The sequence below is a fragment of the Neophocaena asiaeorientalis genome, unplaced genomic scaffold, assembly GCF_003031525.2.
Source record: "Neophocaena asiaeorientalis asiaeorientalis breed wild unplaced genomic scaffold, Neophocaena_asiaeorientalis_V1.1 scaffold822, whole genome shotgun sequence".
Lineage (NCBI taxonomy): Eukaryota > Metazoa > Chordata > Mammalia > Artiodactyla > Phocoenidae > Neophocaena > Neophocaena asiaeorientalis.
This window is the reverse complement of record NW_020172647.1, coordinates 95,654-112,989: the sequence shown is the minus strand read 5'-3', so window position 1 is coordinate 112,989 and position 17,336 is coordinate 95,654. Positions and strand designations below refer to the sequence as shown.

The 17,336-nt window shown below is 47.6% G+C and overlaps 1 long non-coding RNA gene across 1 annotated transcript; it reads right to left on the bottom strand.

Annotated features, from left to right (window-relative positions):
• Positions 1 to 2,362: 2,362 nt before the first annotated feature.
• Positions 2,363 to 14,880, bottom strand: LOC112396015 (uncharacterized). The gene is made up of 2 exons (XR_003002484.1): positions 14,791 to 14,880; positions 2,363 to 3,070 (listed from the first exon to the last, which is right to left on the bottom strand). It is a non-coding gene; the product is annotated as an uncharacterized LOC112396015 (long non-coding RNA).
• Positions 14,881 to 17,336: the final 2,456 nt, after the last annotated feature.

Below are 17,336 nucleotides of genomic sequence, written 5' to 3'. Positions count from 1 at the left end.
TGGAAGAAGTACCTGACTTTGAGAGCAATGACTCACTGGTTTGGCTGGCCAAGCGTAGAAGATCCACAGAACTGGGATGGACTTTTCGAACCATCTAATTCCACAGATTCAAATTAAGGCTCAAAAAATCTAAGTGACTTGCTTGCTCAGGGTCACACAGGACAAGAACCCCAATCCCCTATCTTCCAGGCCAGCATAACTTTTTAGCTGAATCCGTCCAGTCCCCACCCCCGCCCCCCGGCACCTTTAAGCTCCTAGATGTTGGTGGCAGCAGGCTCCTTGAACTTTCTAGGCAAGGTAAGCTGATCCACAGCACCACGCCTGTGCCCAGGCTCTTACTTTCTTCTGCCCAGGATTTCCTCCCTCTCCCCTCTACCTGCAGCCTTTGTCAGTCTGGCTGAGCTTTTCTGAATCTTGTGGCGCCCTGTGCACAGGCACACACGTTTCCCTCACAACAGATAGAAACCTTCCCCTTTCCCATAGCACAGGCCCTCAGCCAATTCAGTTGCCTACACAGGAGTCTACACCCCCATGGTTCCCACAATGGCTATCTGACCTTTAGTTGAGCCCCTGTGCCCCCTAACCTCTTTCTATCTCCAATCAAATGAAGGGTAGAATGGTCTCCCCCTCCACAGCCACAGGTCACCTAGACTCACACGCCCAGCTTGAACCGAGCAATGTATGTATCATTCCCCAACACAACCCCTGGGGCTTTCCACCAGGTTTTGGTCCATGCTGTCTCTGATTCCTTAATGCCTCACCTCTCAAACCATCTATCCAAACCCTTCCCGGCCGTCTACTCCTGCCCCTGTTCCTCCAGCAATCCTCGGACACCACCACCCCCAGCTCATCTTGACATCTCCCTACTCTTTGGGCCAGGAACATATTTTGCTCATTACTGAAGCCATATCTGCTCAATCACTTCTGCCCTTCACACCCTGCCTACTTTCCCAAAGGAATTCTTATCTCCCCTGAGAGATGGAGAACTTATGGAGAACACAGTCACTGTCTTACTTTCGGTCCCTCACTGTATTTAGCTTGAAACCTTGTACACAGTAGGTGTTTGAGCAATGCCTTCTGGAAGAGTAAATAAAGGAGAGAGGAAGAGAGAGGGAGGGAAGAAGGGAGGGGAGAAATAAATGAGAATTTGAATGAGTGAGTGAGTAGCTGAGTTGAGTGCCTAAGTGAGTCAAGCACCAAGTGAAGAGTGAGGCGAGCCTCTGGAAAACTACCAGGGCATGTGATGGGGATGCTGAAGGGAGGGGGGAAACAAAGGAGAGGAGGGACTCTCACCTGGGCCTTAATCAAAACAAGAGCCGCCAATCAGTACACACTTGGCAACCGTGCTCTAGACCCTATGCTGAGCTCCTTGTGCTTTTTCTTGCTAATCTTCATGACAACGCAGAGAGGTAGATCTATTCTCACTGTACTTGGGAAGAAAATGAAGCTCAAGGAGAAGAAAATACTTGTTCAAGGTTATACAGAGAGTAAGTGGCAGAACCATAAGGTAAACTCAGATTTGTCTAATGAAAAAAAAAAAAAAAAAGGCTCAGAAAGGGAAAGAAGGGGTATGAGCCCACCTGGGAGTCTCCTGGCTTTGCTCCTAACACAGACTCATCATGGAAGGTGTGGGTTCTACAGCGCATAGAGGACACCTTCTGCCTTCCTGCCAACAGCCTCTGGGGATTCTTAGAACTAGCTTTTGGCAGGTGCAGGAAATACTTAGGGTTATTGCATCTGGGGGCAGTGGCTTTCCCTCAGACTCAGAGATCCCTAAAGCTGTAGAATCAGAACCTTGAAAGTACAGAATCAAGGACTATTAACATCACAGAATGTTAAAATCACACCATCAGAATTTGTTCTAAATGGTAGAATCATGGAATCTTAAAACCACAGTATTGTAGAATCCCCAAATCACAGCATCATAGAAAGAGAAACCACAGAATTGGATGGAATGTGTCACTGAATTATCCTCTCTTAAAGTCATGCAATCATAGTTTCTTAAAATTGTACCATCTCAGATTCACAGAATGTCAGAGCTGGAGGAGCCCTTGGAGATCCTCTGGTCCAGCCTCCCTCCTCCTTTTACACATGGGGAAACTGGGTAGCAGGGAGGCCAAGCAACGTGTCCAAGTTGACCAGCTCGCACCACCTCAGGCTGAAGAAGGCGCTAGGCTTGCACATGGTGAGAGCGCCACATCATTCATTCATTTACTGAGTGCCTTGTGGGTGTTGACAATAAAATCAAACCCTACTCTCTCTCCCAGCCCCTGTTCCCAGCCCTGGATAGGAAAGAAGGTAAGACCCTGGTGGGGATGGGGAGAGGGCAATGGGGTGGGGTGGAACATACATCAGACAGAGAGAAGAGATCAGCTTTTATTGATGGAAATTCTTTTGTACACAGCGACACGCACTCTGAAAGGCCTTTTCCTCCTGATCATATTTACAGAGCGCTATGGGAGTGGCAGGAGGCACGGGACAAGGCCTCCAAGCAGTAGAAGAGATGGCAGCAATGGCCACAGCGAGGGAATGAGCAGGCTGGGTCCCGACCCCCTCTGGTCCTCTAAGCCCTAGGCACCCTGCATCTCTGTTTGTGCTCACAGAGGACAGAGGTAGGTCCTTGGGATGTCATTTGGAGACCTCTCCAGGAGTGGCAGGCTCCAGGGTGCCTGGGAAGTGGGGTGCAGGTATGGGAGGGTCCAGGTTTCAAGCTCCAAGCTCCAAGCTCTGCTGCTCCCACATTTTAGTCAGACCTAGGGCTCCAGCCTTTATAATTTGGGGGCTGGAGTCCAGGGGAGACAGCAGTGAGGGTGGGAATTCCAAGAAGGGGGTGGGTGAGGACGGGGCACTATGCCTGCCCATCTGGTTCCTGAAGCAGGGACGGGGTCCCATGGGGGATCGAGGGGGCAGGGGGCAGGGGGCTGGTTAAGGCTTTTGCTTCTGCATAGAAAATGACCCTTGTCCTCTCAGTTACCGAGAGGAGGGACTACTGCACTCGGAGGCCGGACAGCAGAACTGATGAGCGTCTTCCTCTTCCTCTTCCTCAGTCTCCTCCTCCTCCTCCTCTTCCCTGGGGCCAGGAAGGGCAGGGTAGAGGCCACAGGCGGCGGGTGACAGAGAGAGGCAGAGGCATTAGTTTGCAGAGCAAGGGAGACACAAGAAGGGCTGGAACCAGGGAGGTAGGGCTAGGATGGGGGTTGGAATGGGGAGGCCAGTGTGACCAATGGGGCCACATCCATCTCAGTCTCCAAGGAGCCTGTTGCTGGTCCCCCTCCTGGAACGGCCCTCCCCCACACTCAGGCTGGGCTCAGGCTTAAGGTTACACCCAGAGTATGTAAACTCCCTTTCTGACCTGACAGGTGCCCAACCTTAATTTTAACATAAATAGTAGCAACCAGCTCTCTGCTGGCACTTTGCATGCGTCATCTCATTTAACCCCTGCAACAACTGTGCAACATTTTAAAGATGAGGGAATTCAAGCTCAGAGAGGTCAGATATCTGCCCAAGGTCACACAGCTGGGTGAGCGGTAGTCAGGATTTAAACCTGGAAGTTCTTGGAGCTCCAAGTCTCAGACTCTTCCCAGCAGGTCCTTTGGGTGAACTTGGTACTATCTCTAGAAATCCACTGTGCCCTTGAAGGACAAAGATTTGTATTTCCTGAAGGCTTCAGCGTCGGGAATGTAGGAGATGCTTAGAAATGGTGCGTGGAAAGTCCACAGCTTTGGAAGCAAACAGACCTGGGTTCCAAGGCCAGCTCTACAAGTGCTTCTAGGCTGCGGCCCCAGGCATGTTAATGCCCCTCTTAGAGCTTCAGTTTCCTCATCTGTAAAAATGAGGCTTATGATGCCAACCCCACAGGATTGTTCAAAGGACTGGAATACATGTCAAATGCCTGGCAAACAAGAGTGATGGGAACATGGTGGTGGTTATTGTTAACTGCTCATGAACTGAACCTAATTACCAAGGTGGCCGTTTGCACCCACACAGAAGCGCCACAGCGGCGGGGAGGAAACATTGCAGGAACAAGCACCTGTTCCTCGGGTCCTGCGGAGCAGTACCGGGGCCAGTCTGCATGTGGCAGTCACTGGAGCTGGACTACATTTTCATGGGGTGGATGGACAGGCAGGAGGGCTGGGGCGGGACCAGGTGTCTTGGGAGTGAAAAGGCTGATCTTCTAGGGATTTCCAAAGAAACAGTCTCAGCCCACTCCCAGACCCCCTTGGCTCAGGAGATGTAGGAAATATGGAATCCAGGATGCTGGAGGATTGGGAAGACATGGAAGGAAAGAGAAGGCAAGGGAAGGCACTGCTGTCCATCTGACAGACAAGCGCGTGCAGGGGTGCGCACGCGGGGACACACACACACACACACACACACACACACACACACACCCTCCTCATACTCAGAGCTCCCTCTGACACATTGTTCCACAGAGTCACTGAGTCAGCAAAACCACATGAACCAGTGCTCAAGTCCTGGGCAAGTAGCTCCTCCTTTCAGAGTCTCCCATTCCTCATCTATAAAAGGGGAAGGAAACTCCACACCTCTCAAGGCTGTCATGAGGAACAAATGATCTTCCAGTCCCCCTGCTCACTCCCCTCCTATCCAGGCCAGGCCCCTGCTACCCTTCACCCTGACACTGCAGTCACCTCCTGATTTCTTCTCCCTACTCTTTTGGACCACATTAGCCTTCCTAAAGCCCACCTTTGAGTGTGAATCTCTTCTGCTCAGACACCCACCTTGGCTCCCCTTAGCTTCCTGGATAAAGTTCAGATTCCTCTACTTGGCATTCAAGGCTCCCCCACCATATGGCCTCACCTGGCCTTTCCTGTCAGGTGGAAAAAGCCCAGGCTTTAGAGTCAGACAGACCTGGGTTTAAATAACAGCCCCACAACCTACTAGCTGGGTGACCTTTAGTCCATTTCTTCACCTCTCTAGGACTTATTTTCCTTATCTGCAAAATGAGGAAATACCTATTCTCCAGAATGTGGTGGGGATTAAATGAATTCAAGTATGTAAGGCACCTGCCACAGGGTAGGTTTGGTGCCTCATATATGGTAACTATTACTGTTACTGTCAGCATCAGTGCCATCAATGTTATACCGCCCAGCCCTCATCAAACTAGCTTGTTCGTTATTACATCAGCACGTCCAGCCTTTTCACGCCTCTATGCCTTTGCTGACTCTGTTTCTTCCTTCTGCACAGAGCTTTGCCTGTTGAAATCCTGTCTGAACTTCACAACCCAGCTCAAATGCTGCTTCCTGCAGGAAGTCCTCCCTGACTTCCAACCAGAAGTATTCTTTGCTTCCTCCTAGCTCCAGCATCCGTGCTCTTTGTCAGGGACCTCCATGTGTTGCTTTGAACTTTTCTGAAGCATTTCTTTCACTAATCCCCTCAACGCCCTTGAATTCCCCTGACCACCACTATCTCTGCTTTCCTTCCCTGTGAGAAAAAGAGGGCCCCTATACTATTTAAGGCCAGTCCCTACACCCAGGCTCTGGAGCCCACCCCTGCTACCACCTCCATAACAATCATCCCCTCTCGCTCCAGTATTTCAACCTCTCCCTCTCTGTTGCCTCCTTCCTACCAACATTTATAGAAGCTCAAGTCTCTCCCATCTGGGAATAAAAACCCTCGATCTGCCCCCACATCTCCCTCTAGCAATCAGTGTCCCTCTCTCCTCTTCACAGCTAAGCTTCTTGAGAAATTCGTCTACACTGGCCATCTCTACTTCAGTACCTCCCACGGGCTCTTCAACCCACTGCAATCTGCCTCGTGCGCCCACCAAGCCACAGAAACTCTTCTTAGTAAGGTCGCCCAGGACCTCCCACTGGGCAAAGCCAATAGACTCTCTCCCACCCTCATCTTACTTCCCCCAGCTGTAACATTTGCCACTCTTAACAAGCCCCCCCGTGCGCAGACGGCTCTTTCCTTCCTCTGCTTCCGTGAGCCCACTCCCTGCTGGTTTTCCTCCTACTTCTCAGACCACCCCCAGCTCCTCTTCCTTTCTCCATTCCTTATGCGTTAGTACCTCTTCCCCAGTTCTGCTCTGGTCCTCTTCTCTTTCATTCTACACTCTCTGTCAGTGATCTCATTCCATTCCATAACTTCAGGTATGGCTGAGGACCCCACATCTCTCTCTCTCTAGCATGGATCTCTCTCCTGGGTCCCAGACCCATCAAGCCTAATTAATGCTTGCTGGAAGCTCCACCAAGATGGCCCTTAGGGCCTTCAGAGTTCACAGGGACCTCTAACGCAGCATCTCACCGCTGCAAACCTGTCCTCCTGCATTTCCCACCTTCGTGAAAGGCACCACCACCCAGTGGCCCAAGCCCAAAACACACCTGGAAGTCACCCTAGGTTCTTCCTGTTCCCTTACCAAGTCAGCCACTGAATCCTGCTGATTCTACCCCCTAAATAGCTCTAAAAGACTACACATGATCTGGCCTCTGCTAACTCATCATCTACTCCCCTTGCCCCTCGCCCACTCTTTCTCCAGTCGTACTGGTCTCCCTGCCGTCCCTCAAACATAACAAGCACACTCTTGCCTCAGGGCCTTTGCACTCGCTGGAACATCGTCCCCCAGATAGGTGTGGCACCAGACACATTCTATATATTTAGTTGCTTATTTATTTAGTATCTGTCTCACCCACCGTAAGATCCATCAGGACAGTCATCTGTTTTGCTCAGTGCTATATCCTTAATGCCCAGCACAGTGTCTAGCACTCGATAAATATTTGTTGAATGAATGAATCCATTGCCAGGCCTGAACACAGGCAACTCACCGTGACCACCCTCAGTCATCTCCACCCCCCACTTCCACCCCCATTATCTATTCAGTCTCTCTGACTCCAGCCCTCTCTTCTACCCCATCACCTCTCAAATCCACCTCCTCTGCTCCATCCCCACAGCCACTACCTCAGCTTACCTCTCTCGGATTACTGCAAAAGCCTCCTCCCTAGTCTCCCTTCCTTCTAAAATGCTAATTTGATCATGTTACTTTCCCTCCTCAAGAACTGCTCATGGCTCTCCAGCTGCCTACCATGAGAAAGGACCCTGGGCTCCCCAGACAGCTGTTTGAGGCGTGTCTAACCTCCGCATCAGTGTTCAGCCTTACCATTTCTCACCTCCAGGCCTCTGTGTTCACTCTCAGAGCATCCTCTCCCATCTCTACCACTCAAAATCTTTACAGACCCTGGATGACTGGCTCAAACACGACTTTCTTCAGGAAAATACCTGACTCACAAACCAGAAGTAATTCCTCCCCCAAATACATAGAGAAATAAGTGTCTCCAGTGTCACTCAGAATCTCCGAGAACCAGGAGTAGGATGGAAGTTAGTAATTATATCTGAGACCACGGACTTTGGGTGCTGGGCGAGCCTTAATAGAGGTTCCCTCCTCCTCCTGCACTATTACCCTGGACTCATGTCCCTCTGGCCCTCTGCTAACACTGATCCATCCTTGCCTCCTCCCTTTCTCTCACCTGCTGTTGGGTCTATCTCTCAAAGAATTTAGATTCCATAATTTGAAATTAAAATGGTTCTTTGCGAATGGTGCCCACGGGAGTAGTGCAACATAGTAGCCCTGCTCCAAGCCACTTCTTCTATGCCAATATCCCAGTGTAGGCCTTCCAGCTGGCCTCCATGCATACGATCCATTTTTCATACCGATTGCTAATGTGATATGTCTAAAACACAAATTTTACCAAATTTCTCTCCTATTTAGAATCCATTCACATGATACTTCATCACCAGCAACATTGGTTCTTAACCTTTTTTGGAGGAACCCAAAACCCTTTAGGCATTTAATGAAAGCCACAAACCACCTCCCCAACAGAAAATGCACACAACTAGACACACACAACATTTTTCATTCAATTTCAGGAGGTTCATGGGGCGCCTGAAGCCATTTGGGACCCATGCAACCCAGGCTCGTAACAAACCTCTGGCTCTTCCCAACAACATCCAGGTTCTTTTGCATATGCTGTTCCTTCTGCCTGGAACATTCTGCCATACTTCACCCTTCTGCCCCTGACTGCCTCTGACTCATCCTCTAAGACTCAGCTCTTAGGCTGAGTTGGCCTGCACCAGCCCTAGGTGGGGCCAGATCTCTTCCACTGGGCTTCCACAGCAGCCCCCCACCCTGTGCTCTCCTCTGTCATAGCCCTCCTCAGTCTCCCCAGCTGACTGGGAATTTGTGGAAGGCAAGAACCATTACCCAGCATAGGCCCTGCCATAGCAGAACTCCCTAAGTGTCTACTGAAACAAACACTAATAACAGCTGCCCTGTTTTGAGTACTCATTATGTGCCAGGCACTCAACAACATGAATACTATTTATGATCTCTTCTACTCCTCAATAAATAAACCCCATGATGTTGGTATTCTTTTTAACAGATAAGGAACTAGGCTCAGAGATGTGAAGTGAGTTGTTTAAGGTCACCCAGTTAGTGAGTGACAGAGGTGGGATTGAATTGAGACATGTTGACATCAATGCAAATATTGGTCCACCATGCTTCCCTGCCCTGCACTGTGAGATTAGGAGATGGTATCAGTAGCAGAATAGGACCAAGAACCAGGGCCAGAATGCCCTCTGGGCTCCATTTCCCAGGGCCGCCTACTCTTATTTTCCCTCCTGTGTCACCTTCATGTCAACACCAGGGACCTGGCTCTCTCTTTCTCTCTCTCTCTCTCTCTCTCTCTCTCTCTTTTTTTTCTTTTGGCCATGCTGCGAGGCTTGTGGGATCTTAGTTCCCTGACCAGGGACTGAACCCGGGCCCCAGCAGTGAAAGCACCAAGTCCTAACCACTGGACTGCCAGCGAATTCCCTGGCTCTCTCTTCTTATGGTGTGATCCCCTCCATCCCATGTACTACTCTCAGCCTCCTCATCCCAAAGCCCCACTGTGGTCCGGCGCATCCTTTGCTCCAGAACCATCCCTAGACACGTACAGCTTTTAGATCCAATCCAATCCAAGGCTACATATTAGCTACGAGGAAAACAAAACATGGGTAGTCCCTGCCCTTCAACAGTTGATAGTCATCCAGGAGTTTTTACATGTACCTTCTCCAATCCTAAAATCAGCCCTGAGAGGTAAATAGGCATTGTCCTCATTGCACAGATGAGGAAATAGAAGTTCAGAGGCTTGCCGAAAGTCGAGCTTGGAAGTAGCCGAATTTGGACTTGAATAAAGATACTGACCCAACTATTTTCCCCCATTAGGTCATCCTGCTTGGAAGAGCCAAAAAGTAGGCAACCATTTCCGGCAGGATTGGGGGATAAAGGAAAGCTATTACTTTTTCAAGACTTAGTACACATGTCCCCTCCTGTAGGGGACAGGTGGGGTTAGGTACCCCTCCTCTGGCAGCCCTCTGGGCCTACTTCTGTTCTATCCCAAACCACACTATGCAGTCATTGTCTATGTGTCTCTCTCTCCCTTCTAGACTTGAGCTCCCTGACTGTAGGACCAGATACAGCTCATTCCGATATACCACCAAGGTTCAACACAAGGCCTAACTGAGAGCAGGCAGAACAAATGCTTGCTGAATGAATCAGGTGGTATTTGAGCAAGTTATTAAAAGGAAAAACAACAGGTGGATACAGGAAAAAGGTATAGAGGAGGAAGGAAACAAGTTAGTAAAGGCAAGGAAATGGGACCAAGAAAAAAGGCCAGTAATTTTAAAATTGTGACAGGGTATGTATAACATTTTTTTCATTGTTGTTATGGGGGTTTTCTTTTCCTTACAAAAATGGGATCATACTATAAGCCCTGTTCTGCAATTTGCTTTTTTCATATAACAATAAGTCTTAGAGGTCTTTCCAGGTGAGTATCTAGAGATATATCTTTTTCTTTTGATCTGCTACAGAGTATGGATGGATCATGAAGGAAAAGCTGTTTCCTACTGATGGACATGTAGGTTGTTTTAATTGCTTGCTATTATAAACAACACTGTAATGAACATCTTTGCATATGTCTGAAAGTAGTTTTGAAGGACTCCTAAAAGTTGAATTGCTGGGCAAAGGGAATGAACATTTTGTTTAAAGTGTAGATAAAAGGTATTTCCGTGGCTTTAACATTTTAATAAACTGGCTAAAAATAAAGATTATTCCTACTCATATAATCCTGTCTTTATTTAAGAAGCATATATCATGCAACCTTTTCATTAAGAGTTGGTTGAGAATGCTACCCTACAAAAGGGCGTGTGATAGAGTTGCACAGTATGTCTTATGTTTGCAGCTGGGGTTGGGGTATTTTAGAAAAGGCCTCTGGCTGGCCAAATTGGGGTCTACCTAGTAGTAAAACTCTAGAGAAACCTAACTCTAAGACATAGTTCTCAGCTTGGAAGTATATGCACATTTAAGTTCCTGGGGGCAGCTAACAAACTGGTCCCATAATAAAATGAAACCAATCCGTACTCTTATCAAGGAATATGAGAGATTCTGTTTCGTCACAACCCTTTCAATCTTTTAAATTTTGGTACTTTAAAATTAGTACTTCGCTGTTGTTTTAGTTACATTTCTTTGGCTATTTGTAAGGTTGAACATCCTTTCTCACTCATTAGCTGTCTACTTCTCTGAATTGTCAAATCACGTTATTTCTCCACTTTAAATGGGTAGGGCACCTTTTTCTTATTGATTTCCAGGAGACGATATAGACAGAGATATTAACCTTTGCCTGATGTCTATGTAGCAAATACTTTCTTCTAGCCTGTTGTTTCTGTTTTAACTTTGTGTATAGTATCTCTCGCCACACAGAAGTTCTTAACTTTAATGTAGTTGAAATTATTGCTCTTTACTTTATGGCTCCTGAGTTCTTAAACCCTGATCAGAAAGGCTTCTCCACCCTGTTATAAAAATATTCTGGATTTTCCTCTGGTACTTTTACAGCTTTATTTTTTGCATTTGTTTTTGTACAAGGTAGGGATTTAACTTAAATTTTTTCCAAATGGTAGCTAATAGTCCCATCCTATTTACTGACTTCCCACTGATCTGAAATGCATTCTTTGTCACAAATTAAATTCCCATATGAATATATGGGTTTGTTTCTAAATTCTCTATTTTGTTCCATTTATGTATTCCTCTATTTCTGTGATGATATAATATTTGTAATTTCTGTAGATTTATGGTAAGTTTTTATATCTAACGGGGCAAGTCCCCCCTCATTGTTCTTCTTTTTCAAAATTTTCTTAGTAATTCATGGGCATTTACTCTTCCAAATGAACTTTAAAATCCAATTGCACAATTCCCAAAGAAAATACCACTGAAATTTTAATGAGAAATACATTGAATCTTTTGATCAAATTGGGGGGGAAAATGTCATTTTAAACCATATTGAATTCTTCCCGTCCAAGAATGGGATATGACTCTTGATTTATTCAAGTCTTATAGCCTTTGACGAAATTTTAGTTTTCTACAGAGAAGTATTTTAAATTTCTTATAAATTCGTAGGAATTTTATCTTTTTTTTTTTGCTATTGTGAATGGGAATCTTTTTCTATTATGTCTTCTAATTAGTTATTGATGGTATTTAGAGAAGTTGATGGTTTGGGTGTATATTTATCTTGTATCTACCCATCTCACTGAATTTTCTTACTAGTTCTAATAATTTTCCCTTTTATTCTCTTTGATTATCTAAGTAGACAACTATATCATCTTCAAATAATGCTAATTCTGACTCTATTTCTGATATTTATACCACTTATTTCTTTTTTTAATCCCAATGATTAAAACTTCCAGAAAACACTGGTTAGTGACAGTGATAGTAGTCATCCTTATTTTGTTCCCAAATTGAATGGAAATTTATCTAGCACGTCATTGTTACATTTGATGATTGTTTTTGGTTTCTGATAAAAATTCTTTCCAAGTTAAGGAGGTTTTCATTCATTCCTAGTTTACTGTACTAGTAATCTATTGCTGTTTAACAAATTACCCCAATGCAGCAAGAGATAACTAAGGCACTAAGGGTTTTTAAATCAAGAATGGATGTGTGATTTTGTCAGATTATTTTTTCAGCATTTATGGAGATAGAGTAAAAAGATTGTATAACTATTAGTATAATCAATTACAATAACAGCTTCCCTAATGTTGAACAATCCCTGCACTCCTGGGACAAACCTTCACTTGTCACGATACAGTCTTCTTTTAATATACTGATGGATTCAGTTGGAGAATCTGTAATTTAAAACATGTGTTGCTCTATTAATATGTGAGGCTAGACTATAGTTTTCCTTTTTTTGTCTAAACCTGTCCAGTGATACCAGCCTTCTAGAATGAACTAGGAAGCTGTCCATCTTTTCCTATTAGCTGATCTTTCAATATTGGATAGAACTTCCATGATACCTGAAATTCCATAATACCAGCTGGGCCTGGTACCATTTCTGAGGAGAAAACTTTGACCATCTTTTAAACTTCTTCTATACTGTTCCATTCTATTCAGGTTTTCTGCCACTCCTTAAGTGATTTTGCTAATTTATATTTTCCTAGAAAACCACCCATCTCATCTAGATTTTCACATTTATTGGTATAAAATTACACAAAGCATTTTCTTATGACTTTTTCATATACTCTGAATCTGTGGTTAAATCCCCTTCATCATACCTTATTTTGTTTATGCTTTCTTGCCTTTTTCTCAATCATAACTGCCAGAGGAGGGTCTGTCTAGTTTGTTGGTCTTTTCAAAAAACACCTCTTAGCTTATCAAACCTTTTGTTTTCTATTTCATTAATTTCTGGTTTTATATATAGTAATGACTTGATTCTGCTTTCTTTTGGTTGTTCTTTTTCTAGAACTTTCTAGACTCTTGATCAGAATAATTCGTTCATTTAAACTGTCTTGTTCTCTAATAAAAGCATTTATGACTACAAACTTTCTTCTGGGAACCCCCATGGTCATATCCCATAGGTTTTGATCTATGACATTCTCAATTGACATTTATTCTAAATAGTCCATAAATTCCATTCTTATTTCCTCTTTAACACAAGTATTTTTAAACTTTCAAATGGACCTAGCCTTTTTGCCATTGCTATTAATATTTTATTTAATTGCATTATAATCAGAAAATGTAAAATGTGTTTTCAAATTAACTTGGAAATAATCTCCTTCCCCAAAAGTATAAGCAGATTGTTCTCTCTATCTAAACACCCTTCCTCATCCTATCCAACTGACAAACTCTTACTCATCCTACAAAACAGCTCAAATGTTATATATTCTAGGACCAACCACTCCCACTTGGCGGGGGCGGGGGGAAGGTATCTAGAGAAGGATTTTTAAGGAAGGACAAGCTACAAACAGGCTGTGAATGTCCTGAAGGAAGGAAGGAAGGAAGGAAGGAAGAAAAAAAGAAAAAACCACAAAGTCAAGAAAGAGAGGACGGCACTCGAACCACAAACAGAACACAACGACAACAGGGGGCAGCAGAGACGAAAGAGCTGGGCTGGGCCTCCTGTGTTCCAGGTGACTCCGTGGGGACCTCGGCCTCAGAGACACTGGGACACCACAGTAGGGAAGGGGGAAGGGAGCCCTCCTCACACCAGACGCCACGGGTAGGGAAGAGGGGAGAGGGAAGGGTGGATGAAAGAGAAAGGGAAAAGGTGTATGGGGGGGGGTTCCTCCCAGGCCAGGGCGGGGTGGGGGTGGTACAGGAGACACTGGAGGAGGAGAGGGAAAGAGACAGAGAGAAACCGAAAGAGACAAGACAGAAAAGGAGAAAGACAGAGAAGGAGGAAGACAGTGAAAGGGTGAGACAAAAGACACAGAGAGAAGACGGGGAGAGGCAGAGAGTGCCAGAGCAAAGGACAGGAGAGGCGAGGGCGGAGGAGAGCTGACAAGGTCTCAGTGGTCTTGGTGACAGGATGGGACTCGGGCTGAGTGGGCGAGTGGGGCCCAGCGAGCCAGAGGACAGGGTGGTTCTTTGCTTCTCAGGCCAGTGCTGCGCCCCCAGCCTGGGGCAGGGCCCAAGCTCCACCCCCCAGCGCTGTGCTCCCACCCTTAGCGTGGGGTCCAAAGGCCCCTCTGCCTCCTGCTTCCCACGATTAAAGTCCAGAGAAGGGGAAGGGGGAGAAGAGACAGCAGGGTAGTGAGGCCGAGGGCCCTGTCCCTGCCCTACCCAGCACAGGGCAGATACTGGGAGTGAGTGCCAGGTCAGCCAGCCCCTGCCCCCCACGAGCCCCTGAAGGCAGGTTGTGGTCAGGGCCTGGCCATTCAAGAGCCGAAGTAAAGGCCAGGAGATGTGGCTGCAGGCCAGGCCAGCTGCCCACTATCTCGCTTGCTGCGAATTGGAGAGGATGCCTAAATCTTAGAACCTTAACAGAGAATCCTGGAATCTGATACTCTTCTTATCAGAGCCTCTGGAATAATTGTCATCAGCAGAACAACTGTTTCTCAGGTGCCATCTAAGTGCCAGTCACTGGCCCAAGTCCTTGACTCATTAAACCTGAGACTCAGAGACCCTTAGGCTGCTGGAATGTTGGTATCAGAGAGTCTCAGCTGTTGTGGACAGCCCCGCAGCGCCAGGCTAGGTGCCAGGGCAGCCACCAATCACACCCCTCACAGGCCACCGACTGCGCTGCTCAGGGCTCCAGGGTTCTTACAGAGCTGGGCACCCAGATGCCCCTGGGCTCACCCACTTGAGCTGGCTCCCTCCCCCAAGCCAAAGGCCTCCAAGAATCCAAGAGGAGAGCCAGGAACCAGGAAGCCAGGAGGCTGCTGAATCAGCAGCCCAGGGACCAGGTCCAGGCCTGGGCAGGAAGGGAGGGGGTCGGGGTGCAGGGTTGGGGGTGGGGGCCAGGTTCCTACCTGCTACTCCTCCCGGGGGGCTCCATGGGTCTGGACCTGTCCCGAGGGCAGGCCCCCTGGCCAGGGCGGTGCCTCCACCGCTGTTGCCACCCCCTCCTCCCCAGCCCTTCCCTAGAAGGAGGAACCAAGGAGGCGGGGCCAGGCCTGCTGGGCTATAGGCCAGACTGCAACTGGAAACTTTGCTCCTTCCCCTGCTCCCCCAGGAGGGCTGGGAACTCCTAGTACGAGGAAGCAGCTTTGAGAGCTTGAAGTGACTCCTCTCGGCCAAACCTCAGGCTGTGCTCACTATATGCACCTCTGTTGGAATCTCCCCAAGTACCCTGTCAAGTACATGTCACTAGCCCTATTCTCGCGAAGAGAAAATTGAGATGTAGAAACATTAAGTAACTCGGCACAGGTAATAGAGCTAGTAAGTAGCAGAACCCCAAGATCAGGACCTGGTTTGGCCATTCCCAAATCAGGACTCTGTCCCCTTGGCCATATTGCTGCCCTGTGAATACAGAAACCTTTCTATAGAAGCTTTTCACAAACATTCTCATCTTCCACAGAGTTAAAGAGACTCTGTGTGGTGGTTATGCTGGGATGCTCCAGTTCAAGTAAAATTCAAATCACCCATCTGGGGAAATCAAGATGAGGGCCCAGCCGATATTCTTGACCATTGCAATAAGCTCTCACTTTCTTCTGCGTTGTTTTCTGAACTGGCTAAGAGAAATGCTCCCTAAAGAGAAAAGCAAAAATCAGAAGACACGCCATTCACAATCTAGAGGCTGTTCTCCCAAGGAAATTGGCCCACCTGATTTTACAGAGGGGGAAATTGAGGCCTGGAGAGGGGAAGAGTCTTACTAAAGTTCATACAGCCAGTCAAACTAGAATCCCCATCGACCTACCACAGTAATCTCTCTCTCCTCCTTATGTGGGGGGCTGGAGAAAGGAGACAATTTGGAGGATTTGAAGGGTGTGGGGTTCCTGAAGAGTACCCCAGATCCAGCTCAGAGGGCTCCTGTCCTTTCACAGCCCCAGAGCCCAGGCCCCTGGCTGTTCTGAGCAGAAGGCATCCCTGGGAGGGGCCAGGGGGCCAGTGATCTAGAAGGAATAGGAGTTGACAGGCAACAGGCCAGCCTTCCTGCCTTCCTGCCTTCCTGCCTCCCTGCCGGGGCAGCTGGTTCCTCTCAAGAAAGCCAAAGCTGCTGAGAGAGATAGGCCCTATGGACCACCGCAAAGTTGGCATCTATGGGCTCTTCATGGCCTCTTCTCCCTCTGCTCTGGTCTCAGCCCCTGCTTTTCTTTCTCTCTCCCTCAGCAACTCTCTTGGCTCTTGTGGCAGCCACACCTTGTGCCCATTTGCAGTTATTGTCCTAAGGGTGGCACCTGTGGCCCAAACCTTCACCTTGGCCTGGCAGAAGTTGAGAGACAGAAATTCTAGTCCTGGCCCTAAGGCTGATGCTGTGTGACCTTAAGCAAGCCCCTTCCCCTCTCTGGTGAGGCAAAGAGCTTACATTTTGGTGCCTGGCAGAGCTGGGTACAAGTCCCAGCTCTACAACTTTTCAGCTGGGTAACCCCTCTGAGGCACGGTTTGTTCATCTGTAAAAGGTGAGTGGCAACTCCTATCTCACAGGTTCTTGTGAGGTTTCAATGAGACACATATGCACATGCTGAAAAGTCTCAGTCTGAGCCTGAGAGAGTATGATCCTTCTCCCAGGGAGGTAGGGGAGACTCTTGGGAAACCTGTTTGTTTCAGGCAGGGGAAGATTTCTAGGAAGATACCTCTTCATCTGGGCCACTCTTGGAATTCAGGCATATCTGAGCCTGTTGGGGCGACTCATGTGATAACCCTCTAGGGGCTGAAGGGAAGAAGGAGCTAAGGGTGAGGAGCCTGACCCAGCCGCAGGGCACTGGCAGGGCCTTCGTTCACTTACACTACAGATCCTGTGAGCCAGGCACTGAGCTGGGGGACAGATACGGCAGTGACTAAGGGCAGTCAATGTCCCGATCTCATGGAGCTCATATTCAAGTGAGAGGAGACAGACATTATTCAACCACTAATGGAATTAAGCTGGGCAAAAAGTGGAGGTAGTGGGGGAGAGTGTTCCAGGCAGAGGAAACAACTTGGGCAAAGGACCTGAGGTGGTATTTCCAGGAACTACAAGGAGGCCAACGTGGCTGAGTGGAAAAAGCAAAGGGGAGATGAGCGAGACTGGAGATGTAGGCGGGGGCCCAATCATGCAGAGCCTGGAGGTCCTGATAAGGTTTCAGTATTTATACTAAGAGGAATTTGGAAGCCTGTGGTTCACGGATAGGCCTGGGGCGGGGAGTGTCTCTGAAGCCCCTAAAGTTGTATGAAAAATATGAGTGAGTATGAGTGCATTTCCGGGGAGAACATTGCTTTCATTAGATCCTCAGATGGGTTTGTGATCCCAAAAGGGCAGGGAAACTCCTTATATGAGTCCATTCACTAAGTGCTGACTATGAGCTAGTGTCAGGCATCCCAGGACCTTCTGTGAGCTGCCCCTCCCCACCCCTTTCCTGTGGTCTCAGCCTCCCCCCAC